This window comes from Somniosus microcephalus, chromosome 19, assembly GCF_052327205.1.
Source record: "Somniosus microcephalus isolate GS21.2 chromosome 19, FLI_Smic_1.0, whole genome shotgun sequence".
NCBI lineage: Eukaryota > Metazoa > Chordata > Chondrichthyes > Squaliformes > Somniosidae > Somniosus > Somniosus microcephalus.
In genome coordinates this window covers 70,361,516-70,374,484 of record NC_141005.1, presented here as the reverse complement: position 1 = coordinate 70,374,484, position 12,969 = coordinate 70,361,516, and positions in this window count along the sequence as shown.

Below are 12,969 nucleotides of genomic sequence, written 5' to 3'. Positions count from 1 at the left end.
AATAGTTTTTGTTAAGTTATTTATAGTTCATTTAATTAGTGGGATGTTTTTTAAAATTTTATTTAAAGTTTAAGTAGTGTTTTGGGCGCCCGTAGTTTTCATGAGTTTGACAGTTCTTACTATCAAACTCATGAATGAAGTTTTCCCTCCCCTGATTGGCTGCCCAGTGCTCACCTGATCCCAGCCGGCACATCGAACTAACTATGCCGCTGGATCAGGCAAGCACAGCGCACCGACAGCTGAACCGGGCCAGTGACAGGAATTCCAAGCAGGCCCAGGCTTCAGCTGTCGGCGCGCCGGGTAAGTGCATATCGGGGGCTTACACGCGCGGCAAGCCCCCGAACCTAATTTCTGGGCCATTAACCCTGTTTCTCTCTTCACAGATGCTGCCTGGCCTGCTGAGTTTCTCCAGCATTTTCTGTTTTTAGTTAAGTGGACTCACCTGGTCTTAACCCCCCCACGCACCATTCTCGCTTAGTGGGTTGTGGGGGGGGGGGGGGCGGAGATGAATGGGGGGGAGTGGGGATTAAAATTGAGGCCCATGTCTCGAGAGCTGGGATCAGAAGGTTAAAAGTGAGACCTATCCAAACAGGTAGAAGTTTAAAATGAATTTATGTGTGAACCAGCTATGCTGAGTACTTTAGATGGAGAGTGCCTTCTGACTGTTACCAACCCTTTCAATAATCCTGCACCCAGTGCAAGCTTCAACTTATCAATTGAGAATAACTCTGCATTTAAACATATGCACAGCGGGTTCCAAACTCTGTCGGGGAGAGTTCCACTGGCGACAGGAGCAACACGTGAAGCTTGACCACTGCTACTTAGCTTTTGAATTGATGCAGAACGTGAAGGTGCATTTGCATCGGCTCGTGTCCTGCTGTAAACATTGTGCCTGACGTAGCATAAGTAGCAAGTATGGTCTCAATCTGACTGGCACATCTCTCTGCAGCGTTAGAGGGGCATTCACTTCAACCTGTCTGTACACCCACACAGTCTGAGAGGCAAGCAAATGTTTGACAGCAGGCACAGCATCACACCATAACTAGAAGACCCATCAAGGGACCTCCCACAGTCCCATCTTAGTCATTTGTAACATCAGAAGGGTCAGAAAGCTCATATTTTCAAGCTGGAGTGGTCTGGAGAAGCCTCACAGTAAAGGAAAGAGAAATAATTTTTGCTACAGGTCCATCCTCACCCATAAACATGTCTTCAAAGTGAGGGCTGAATATATTAATGATCATGCACTGTAGGATGTAAAATATCTGTAACAACCTCGGTAGGTTAGAAAAGCTAAACATTTAAGTCCAAGATTGTCCTTGAGTGTGTGCAGCAAGTGTTATGTGTCTACAAAAAGACTTTTAAAAATGGGGGATTTTAAACTTTACCTCTGGAGAGATCTGCTGATTACCCGCATTAACCCCATTCCTTGAGCTATGTGAGAACTTATTGGCTGGAATTTTACCGGCGCTCAGCGGACGGGATGGGCTATGGGTCAGCTGTTAAATTTAAAACACACACAGTGGACTTTCCCGATGTCGGGTCTGCCAGCGCTGAGTAAACCCATCAGGCAGCGGCGGGGGTGGGGGGAGGCAATTAAAATCATTAGTGGCTTGTTTACAGCCATTTATCAAAGGTTTTTCTCCAGCTTTTTGAATTTGACAGGTTGCCCACCGGTTTTCCGCTGTGCCTAGACCTCATCAGTGAAGCTGAGGCGGGAGGTCAGTGGCCATTGAATCAGCTGATGAGTTGACAGCTTCAGATGTCAAGTCAAAGCTCCCAGCTGATTGAGATATCTTCCCTTAACCACTAACTTCTCTAAACTGCATTTCCACTATACATTCAGGATGCTGCAAGTCTTTACACAAGTCTCCACCCAGTCTGACCTCATTACCTCTCCCACCATTGACAGATCGCTTCTGTCATCCCTACTTCACCTGCCATCTATTCCATCAACATGGGTGTCCTTGAAACTTTCTTACCTTGGTCCTCAGAATCCCACCAATCAGCCCCAACACCAACATCACCAGGCAAACTAGCAGCACCAGCATCATCAACAACAACACCAACCTTCTCTGCAATCAACTGATGTTGCACAGGACACAGGGCATCAGCACCCAACTGCATTGTTGCCCGTGAGGCCAGGAATGGGTTCACCATGGCCAGATTTACTTCACTTGACGCTGTACACTCTGGCTGCCACATGATGTGCCAGGTTAGCACCACCCAACACCAACACCATAAAGCATCCCTACAATGCCCAAGCCATTTCTTTCACACTCATCAACATTGCGGGGGGTACCGTTATGTCTCACCATTCATTGCAACTCACTAAGCCACTTCTAAAAGGTGCACACAAATCTGTCCAAGAATGCAAAGTGTTGAAAATAAAGGTTTCAATGTTTGACACCATATTAACAGAAACTTTACACGAACATTGCATAAAAAATCCAAGTGCCTATCCTTGTGTGTTGTTAGTTGGTATGATTGCACTAGGATGAGGGTGAGTGTGCGGGGTGGCTAGTGAGATGGGGATGTGATAATGTAGATAGAGAGGGATGGGTGGAGGTGCAAGGTAAGTTGGTGTGAGTAAGGATGTGCAGGAGTAGGGTAGGGAAGGCAGAGTGATGGGGATGTGATGAGAGGCACAGCAGGATGAGGTTGAGTGTGACTTTGTACTAACATAAGAACATAAGAAATAGGAGCAGGAGTAGGCCATTCGGCCTTTTGAGCCTGCTCCGCCATTCAATAAGATCATGGCTGATCTTCTGCCTCAATTCCATTCACCGGCCTTATCGCCATACCCCTTGATGCCCTTACTAGTCAGAAATCTATCGACTTCTGTTTTGAATATACCCAATGACTGAGCCTCCACAGCCCTCTGGGGTAGAGAATTCCAAAGATTCACCACTCTCTGCGTGATGAAATGTCTTCTCATCTCAGTCCTGAATGGCCTACCCTTTATCCTGAGGCTGTGGCCCCTGGTTCTGGACTCCCCAGCCAAGGGAAACATTCTCCCAGCATCCATCCTATCAAGCCCTGTAATAATTTTGTATGCTTCAATGAGATCCCCTCTCATTCTACTGAATTCAAGAGAATACAGGCCTAGTTTACTCAATCTCTTCTCATACGACAGTCCCGTCATTCCAGGAATCAATCTCGTGAACCTTCGTTGCACTTCCTCTATGGCAAGTATAAGAACATAAGAACATAAGAAGTAGGAGCAGGAGTAGGCCATACGGCCCCTCGGGCCTGCTCCGCCATTCAATAGGATCATGGCTGATCCGAACTTAGACTCACGTCCACTTCTCTGCCCTCTCCCCATAACCCCTTATTCCCTTATCAGCTAGGAAACTGTCTATCTCCGTTTTAAATTTATTTAATGTCGCAGCTTCCACAACTCTGAGGTAGCAAATTCCATAGATTTACTACCCTCTGAGTGAAGAAGTTTCTCCTCATCTCAGTTTTGAAAGGGCAGCCCTTATTCTAAGATTATGCCCCCTAGTTCTAGTCTCACCCAACAGTGGAAACATCCTCCCCGCATCCACCCGATCAAGCCCCCTCACAATCTTATATGTTTCGATAAGATCGCCTCTCATTCTTCTGAATTCCAATGAGTAGAGACCCAACCTACTCAACCTTTCCTCATAAGTCAACCCCCTCATCTCCGGAATCAACCAAGTGAACCTTCTCTGAACTGCCTCGAGAGCAAGTATTCTTTTCTTAAATATGGAAACCAAAACTGTACGCAGTATTCCAGGTGTGGCCTCACCAGTACCCTGTATAACTGCAGCAAGACTTCCCTGCTTTTATACTCCATCCCCCTTACAATAAAAGCCAAGATTCCATTGGCCTTCCTGATCACCTGCTGTACCTGCATACTAACCTTCTGTGTTTCATGCACCAGGACCCCCAGATCCCTTTGTACTGTAACACTTTGCAGTTTCTCTCCATTCAGATAATAACTTGCTCTTTGATTTTTTCTGCCAAAGTGCATTACCTCACACTTTCCAATATTATATTCCATCTGCCAAATCTCTGCCCACTCATTTAGCCTGTCTATGTCCTTTTGCAGGCTTTTTATGTCCTCCTCACTCACTGCTTTCCCTCCCATCTTTGTATCATCGGCAAACTTGGATACGTTGCACTCGGTCCCTTCCTCCAAATCATTAATATAGATTGTAAAGAGTTGGGACCCCAGCACTGACCCCTGCGGAACACCACTAGTTACTGATTGCCAACCCAAGAATGAACCATTTATCCCAACTCTCTGTTTTCTGTTAGATAGCCAATCTTCCACCCATGCCAGTATATTGCCCCCAATCCCGTGATTTTTTATCTTGTGCAGTAATCTTTTGTGTGGCACCTTTTCAAATGCCTTTTGGAAGTCCAAATACACCACATCCACTGGTTTCCCTTTATCCACCCTGTTTGTTACGTCCTCAAAGAATTCGAGCAAATTTGTCAAACATGACTTCCCCTTCATAAAACCATGCTGACTCTGTCCGATTAAACTATGCTTATCCAAATGTCCTGTTACTGCTTCCTTAATAATATCCTTCCTTAGGTAAATGTGGTCTCACCAAGGCCCTATATAATTGGAGTAAGACTTCTTTACTCCTGCACTCAAATCCTCTTGTAATGAAGGCCAGCATACTATTTGCCTTCCTACTGGCTTGTTGCACCTGCACATTCACTTTCAGTGACTCATGTACAAAGGCATCCAGGTCCTTTTGAGCATCTGCATTCCCCAATCTTTCACCATTTAGGAAATACTCTGCCTTTCTGTTTTTTCTACCAAAGTGGATAACTTCACATTTATCCATGTTATAATCCATCTGCCATGTTCTCGCCCACTCACTGAGCCTGTCGAGATCCCCTTGAAGCCTCTCCACATCCTCTTTGCAACTGACACTGCCACCTAGCTTTGTGTCATCAGCAAATTTGGAAATGTTACATTTAGTCCCCTCGTCCAAATCATTGATATAGATTGTGAATAGCTGGGGCCCAAGCACCGATCCTTGCAGTACCCCACTAGTCATAGCCTGCCATCCTGAAAAAGACCCATTTATCCCTACTCTTTGTTTTCTATCTGTTAACCAATTCTCAATCCATGCTAGTATATTACCCCTAATTCCATGAGCCCTAATTTTGTTCAACAACCTCTTGTGTGGGACCTTATCGAAGGCCTTCTGAAAATCCAAATACACCACATCTACCGGTCCCCTTTGTCTACTCCACTAGTTACATCCTCAAAGAACTCCAATAGGTTTGTCAAACAGGACTTCCCTTTCATAAATCCATGTTGACTCTGCCCAATTTTACTATTAGTTTCTAAGTGCCCAGTTATTGCATCCTTTATAATAGATTCCAGCATTTTCCCAACTACTGATGTGAGGCTAACAGGTCTGTAGTTCCCCATTTTCTCTCTCCCTCCTTTCTTAAATAGCGGGATTACATTTGCTATCCTCCAATCAGCAGGAACCGTTCCAGAATCTATGGAATTTTGGAAGATGACAGCCAATGCGCCCATAATGTTTCGTGATCTACTGAGATAATTGAAAGGTTTGCAGCACTGCACACAGGTCCTCCTGACCACATCCCTGCTTGTGCCCTCCTCTGCAATGTTCAACCAGGCTGTGCTGGTCTCCTAGGGAGGTCTCTTCTGCCCATGGGAAGAGAAGAGGCCCTCCCTGTGTGCTGTGATTCCCTCCATACGCTTATGGGGAGAGCCTGGGTGCAGCTCTGTGCCTTTGTGCAGTGCTTGTCAGTGTTTACAGCACCTCAATGCTGTAGAACACTGACAACACAAATGTCAAATTAAATTTGGCCATGGCCCCTTTAAGGAAAGTGGCTGATGACGCATCATCAAATGATGTCACCAGACCCGCTTCCTCCAATTGGCCGGCAAATGCGCTGGGCGAGCTTAACAAGCCCAATCAAGGGAAATTCATTTCAGAGGCCGGGGTGGAGACCGCAGCGGGGTCGGGACCCGCCACTGACCCGCTTAGGTTTGTAAAATCGCGGCCCTTCAGTCTAGCGCAGTAATGGAGCCCGGACGAGGCTTGTTCCCATTCAGCTCTACATAGCCCTGTAAACCAATAGCTGGAAAGCAGTGGGAGGCTGCCAGTCCTCCATCACGAGTAAACTACAAGGCTTTAGCTAGTTAAACCCCAGCAGTGCACCAGTAAACTTGGGAATGCCTAAGCTTCAAAGCAAACATCACTAAAACAGATTATCTGGTCATTATCACAGTGCTGTTTGTGGGAGCTTGCTGTGCACAAATAAGCTGCCTTGTTTCCTACATTACACTTCAAAAGTACTTGATTGGCTGTAAAGCTCTTTGGGAGGTCCTGAGATCGTGAATGACGAGATCTAAATGCAAGTCTTTCTTTTCATGATGGATGCTGAGCTCGAGGTTCGGATCTCAGCCACAGGTTCCTCTGCTGCAGAAAAGCAAGACTTGCCTTTTTTTTCCGTTCTTCGGCTCTGCTATCCCGAAACTGAAGTCTCTGGACTGAGATGACATAGAATTACATAGAGGGTACAGCACAGAAACAGGCCATTCAGCCCAACAGGTCTGTGTCGGTGTTCATGCTCCACATGAGCCTCCTCCCACCCTATTTCATCGCACCCCATCAGCATAACCTTCTATTCCTTTCGCCCTCATGTACTTATCTAGCTTCCCCTTAAAGGGAAAAAAATTACAGGGCTAAGGGGAAAGAGCAAGGGAGTGGGACTAACTGGGTAGCTGTACCAAAGAGCCAGCACAGGCATGATGTGCTGTATCATTCTATCTATCATTCTATCTTTCCCCATAAATGCATCTATACTATTCACATCAACTACTCCTTGTGGTCCCAAATGCCACATTCTATCCACTCTCTGTGTAAAGAAGTTTTGCCTTAATTATCAGGGACTATCTTATATTTATGGCCCATTGTTCTGGTCTCCCCCACAAGTGGAGACATCTTCTCTCTGTCTACCCTATCGAACCCTTTCATAATCTTAAAGACCTCAGCCTTCTCTTTTCTAGAGTGAAGAGCCCCACCCTGTTTAATCTTTCCTGATAGGTAGAACCTCTCAGTTCTGGTATCATCCTTGTAAATCTTTTTTGCACCTTCTCCAGTGCCTCTATATCCTTTTTATAATACGGAGACCAGCGGACTTGTGGATCTCCCGGTGAACGACGGAGTGATTTGAGAAAGGTCCACAGCTGGAAGTAAACAGGAGTTGTAGACTGAAGAACAACAGCAGGTGAACCAGCACGGGATTGTGAGAGCACCAACCAGAGAGACCCCTTCCAATTCAAAGTGCTTCAATAGATCGACTGGGGAGAAAGATAAGACAAAGTCCCATTTACTCAGATACACATTGGTTCTGTAGATAGTACACAAAGGTTACAAGGTAAGGCAGGAAATGGTGAGAATGAGACTGGGAGAGTTGGATCACCGAGCACAATTATCCAGCATGAGGCTGTGCAATGAAATGTGAAGTGAGATCAGTTTCTGTCTCAAAACACAATCACAGTGAATCTTGTGTGTGTTTTAGAGTCAATGAAGTAACAGAGAGAGGGTTGATGAAGATAGTGTTGTAGATGTATATATGGACTTTCAAAAGGCATTTGATAAAGTAACAGACATATTCGGAAAATAGAAGCACATGGGATTAAAAAGATGGTGGTAACTTAGGTATGTAATTGGCTAAAGGATAGGAGGCAGAGAGTAGTGGTGAACGGATGGTTTTATGACTGGAGAGAAGTATGCAGTGCGATCCCCCAAGGGTTGGTATTAGGACCATTGCTTTTCTTGTTATATTTAAATGACCTAGACTTGGGTATAGGGAGTACAGTTTTGAAGTTTGTGGATGATACAAAACTTGGCAACGTAGTAAACAGTGAGCAGGATAGTAGCAGACTTTCAGGAGGACATAGACAGACTGGTAAAATGGGCAGACACATGGCAGATGCAATTTAATGCAGATAAGTGTGAAGTGATGCACTTTGGGAGGAACAACATGGAGAGGCAGTATAATCTAATTGGCACTATTTTGAGTGGGGTGCAAGAGCAGAGGGACCTGGGGTGCATATTCATAAATTCTTGAAGATGGCAGGGCAAGTTAATAAGGTGGTTAAGAAAGCATATGGGATACTTGGCTTGTTGGAGTAGTGTACAATTCTGGGCACCACACTTTAGGAAGGATGTCAAGACCTTGGAGAGGGTGCAAAGGAGATTTACCAGGATGATACCAGGGATAAGGGACTTCAGTTATGTGGAGAGATTGGAGAAGCTGGGATTGTTCTCCTTAGAGCAGTGAAGGTTAAGGGGAGACCTAATAGAGGTATTTACAATTCTGAGGGCTTTTGATAGAGCAAGTAGGGAGAAACTGTTTCCTCTGGCAAGTGGGATGGTAACCAGAGGTCACAGATTTAAAATAATTGGCAAAAGAAATAGAGGGGAAATTAGGAGAATTTTTTCCACAGAGGGTTGTTAAGATGTAGGGTTGGGTCAGTGTGGTGTCAGTGTAGGAGTGTAGGGCTGGGTCAGTGGGGTGTTGGTGTAGGGTTAGGTGAGTGGGACGGAGGAACAACAGCATCTGAACTGTATAGGGTTGGTGAGAAGGCAAGCTCAAGGTTACAGAGCCTCACTGCAAAGACAAGATGCATATAAGGGGAAGCTAGATAAATACATGTGTGAGAAGGGAATAGAAGATTATGCTGATAGGGTTAGATAAAGAGGGGTGGGAGGAGGCTCATGTAGAGCATAAACACTGGCAAAGACCAGTTGGGTTGAATGGGCTGTATATTCTATTTAATTCTATGTAGAACCATACACAATACTGCAAGATAAGTGGGGTGTGTCCCTATGGGGAGAGAGCGTGTCCCTATGCACTCTGTATCAGGCAAACATACAAATTCTACTGGTGTAGATTCTTCAGCTAGTTTGGTTAGGAGATATTAAACATAGTGCTAAGTTTGCACATCTGCTGACTGAAAAAAAATCAGCTAGAGAACTCATTACAGAGCCATTCTTGTGGCATTGAAAAGGCTAGAAGTTAGTCACCTTGGAGAGGGAAGGGCTCAGGCCATCTTGGAGGCTTGTCCTGGTAGATTTCAATTGATAGCCCACAGTATAGTTTGAGGTAAGACTGAAGATGAATCATTGGGTCTTCTCTCTCTCTGAGTCCACTCTCTTTCTCCCCCTATTTTGTGTATAGCAGTACAGACAGTAAAGAAACTGTTACCAGTGTGGTGCTGTAAAGGCAGGACTAAGAGCCGCTCCATTTCAGTTCTGCTACTGCCCTGTTTTTGATCAGAGACAGGTGGTACCAAGACAAAAATCACCCCAAGGAGTCAAGGCCAAGTGTAGTCAGGTGAAGTGGGGTTAAAGGGCAGGAGATAATTGGACCAGGGTGTGCAGACGTAATTCAGTCTCCATTTTAATGTCATACAATCTGTCTTTATATTTTTCCATTAGTATATCTCCTGTGGTGCTGGTCTTGGTGAGTCAGGCGATACACTGTTTTATAACAACTGGGGTGTTTAGACCGTGTAGTGGATCACGTCAGGGCCACTCATTTACAGTGACTGAAAACATCCCCACTTCCGATAGCTCTTTCAAAGAGCTGCCACAAACACGATGGGCCGAATGGCCTCCTTCTGTGCTGTATGATTCTAAATCAAACTCCATTTTTCAAATCTATTCTGAAATTGATATGGGACTGAATTCCACGACTCTGTCCATTATCCTGTGAAAACTGTAGTCTTCATATTTTCTATACGTTCCTTTACCTATGTATTTAATTTTTATTCCCTAGTATTTTAAAAGCTAAGAATACACAGATACACTAAGATGCACTAATTGGGTCTTGAAATTTCGCAGGGCTTCTCCTGGTCTCCCGCTGTAAAGACCAGCAGAACCTTGAGAGAACTGGTGTAAGAAGCTGAAGATGGCCATTTATGCCATTTCTCTGGAGGCGCTACTGGCCTTCTTTGGGAGTTATGTTGGGAGACTAGTAGGAGCCCGACAGAATTTTAGGGCCTTGGTATTTGGCAGCATTGGGGAGAGGTAATAGGGTTTAACTGCACTTTGACAGAGCTGGGGTGAGGGTCCTGGAGATTGAGAGGGGTGGGGTGAGGGTCCTGGAGATTGAGAGGGGTGGGGTGAGGGTCCTGGAGATTGAGAGAGGTGGGGTGAGGATCCTGGAGATTGAGAGGGGTGGGGTGAAGGTCCTGGAGATTGACAAGCCGGGGTGAGGGTCCAGGAGATTGAGAGAGGTGGGGTGAGGGTCCTGGAGATTGAGAGGGGAGGGGTGAGGGTCCTGGAGATTGAGAGGGGTGGGGTGAGGGTCCTGGAGATTGACAAGCTGGGGTGAGGGTCCTGGAGATTGAGAGAGGTGGGGTGAGGGTCCTGGAGATTGAGAGGGGAGGGGTGAGGGTCCTGGAGATTGAGAGGGGTGGGGTGAGGGTCCTGGAGATTGACAAGCTGGGGTGAGGGTCCTGGTGATTGACAAGCTTGGGTGAGGGTCCTGGAGATTGAGAGAGGTGGGGTGAGGGTCCTGGAGATTGAGAGCGGTGGGGTGAGGGTCCTGGAGTTTGAGAGGGGAGGGGTGAGGGTCCTGGAGATTGAGAGGGGAGGGGTGAGGGTCCTGGAGATTGAGAGCGGTGAGGTGAGGATCCTGGAGATTGAGAGGGGAGGGGTGAGGGTCCTGGAGATTGAGAGGGGTGGGGTGAGGGTCCTGGAGATTGACAAGCTGGGGTGAGGGTCCTGGTGATTGACAAGCTTGGGTGAGGGTCCTGGAGATTGAGAGATGTGGGGTGAGGGTCCTGGAGATTGAGAGGGGAGGGGTGAGGGTCCTGGAGATTGAGAGCGGTGGGGTGAGGGTCCTGGAGATTGAGAGCGGTGGGGTGAGGGTCCTGGAGATTGAGAGTGGTGGGATGAGGGTCCTGGAGATTGAGAGGGGTGGGGTGAGGGTCCTGGAGATTGAGAGGGGTGGGGTGAGGGTCCTGGAGATTGGGAGGGGTGGGGTGAGGGTCCTGGAGATTGAGAGCGGTGGGGTGAGGGTCCTGGAGATTGAGAGGGGTGGGGTGAGGGTCCTGGAGATTGAGAGCGGTGGGATGAGGGTCCTGGAGATTGAGAGGGGTTGGGTGAGGGTCCTGGAGATTGAGAGGGGTGGGGTGAGGGTCCTGGAGATTGAGAGCAGTGGGGGCGGTTCCTGGAGATTGAGAGGGGTGGGGTGAGGGTCCTGGAGATTGAGAGGGGTGGGGTGAGGGTCCTGGAGATTGAGAGGGGTGGGGTGAGGGTCCTGGAGATTGAGAGGGGTCGGGTGGAGCTGCTGGTGTTTGGAAGCGCGGTGGATCCTGTGATCTGCCTGTGATGAAATATTCCATTCATCACTGCCTGTGACTGTGGTTGGTTTCAGGTTTCCCCCTCACCATTGTATTGCCTGTGACTGTGGTTGGTTTCAGGTTTCTCCTCACCATTGTATTATATATTGGAATGTATGGAATGTGTTGTGTGTAGGGCTCCGCCCATACCTGGCCTCTATGTAAGCCAGCTCAGCCTGGCCTCACATCCAGTACTGCAGAGCTCCAGATGGAAGATACCTCTCTCCACTGCGTGTTATCTTCTAAGTTAATAAAAGCCTTGTTTTGTTTCGCTAACATCGAGTCTCGGGATTATTGAGGCACATCAATTTTATTAACTTATTTTTCAACACAATGGATCAACTCCTGAAACCCGAACGTTTGGATTTGGATCAGCATGCTCCGGACGCATCAGCACGCTTCGGACACTGGTTAATGTGTATGGAATTCTTCCTGGACAATTCCGCAGCCGTCAAAGACGCTACGGACGCTGTGAGTATGAAACTCGGAATTCTGCGGAATTGGGTAAGCCACCGGGTTTACCCCCTCATCCAAGACGCCGACACGTACCTGGCCGCCTGCGACATCTTAAAGGCGCATTACCAGCAGCCTACGAATGAGGTGTATGCTAGGCATCTGCTTGCCACTCGCGCACAGCGACCTGGGGAATCGGTGGAGGAGTTCCTAGGCACCCTGAAAATGCTTGGCAAAGACTGCAAGTGCCGAGATGTAAAAGCCGCAGTGTACACCGACGAGTTTGTTCGCGATGCCTTTATCACAGGCCTCAGCTCCACTTACATCCGGCAAAGACTGCTAGAAAAAACGGGATTGGACCTGAAACAGGCTGCGGACACTGCGCGATCCCTGGATGTGGCCCAGAGAAACTTGGACGCCTACTCTTCAGCCCGCGCCGTCCACGCCGCCACGTGTGCACCAAGGGCGCCGCCATCTTGGAAGGCATCTTCCCCGCCCGGCAGCCCGACACCGTCGGGGCCCCGCTCTCCCCCCAGAAGCCCTACGACAGCCGCGACGCGTCGGGGACCCAACTGCTACTTCTGTGGGCAGCCAAAGCACACCAGAAACCTGTGCCCGGCGAAAGGCACCACCTGCTTTAAGTGCGGTAAGAAGGGGCACTTCGGGAAGGTGTGCAGAGGGAACCCCGCCGGAAAACCAAAACCCGCCACCGCCGCGTGTGCGCCGTGGGAGCGGCCATCTTGGACGCCATCTTGCCCGACCTCGTGGGGTCCGCCGTCTTGTGAGCAGACAGCGTGGACGCCATCTTGTCTCGATCAGGGCCCTACAGTGGCATCGGTCACAGTGGACCAGACCAGGCCCCACCCGCTATCCAAATCAATGGTGGACATCGAGGTAAACGGGTGCCGGGTTAAATGTTTAATTGACAGTGGAAGCACGGAGAGTTTTATCCACCCTGAACTGGCACAACAACTCTCCCTAAAGGTGGTCCCTACTCGGGGTACCATCTCTATGGCTGATAAAACCCAGACATCGACCATTCTGGGTTACTGCACGGTACAATTGTCCGTTAACGGGACGGTATACGATAATTTTAAAGTATTAATCATGAAGAATCTATGTGCGAGCGTGAT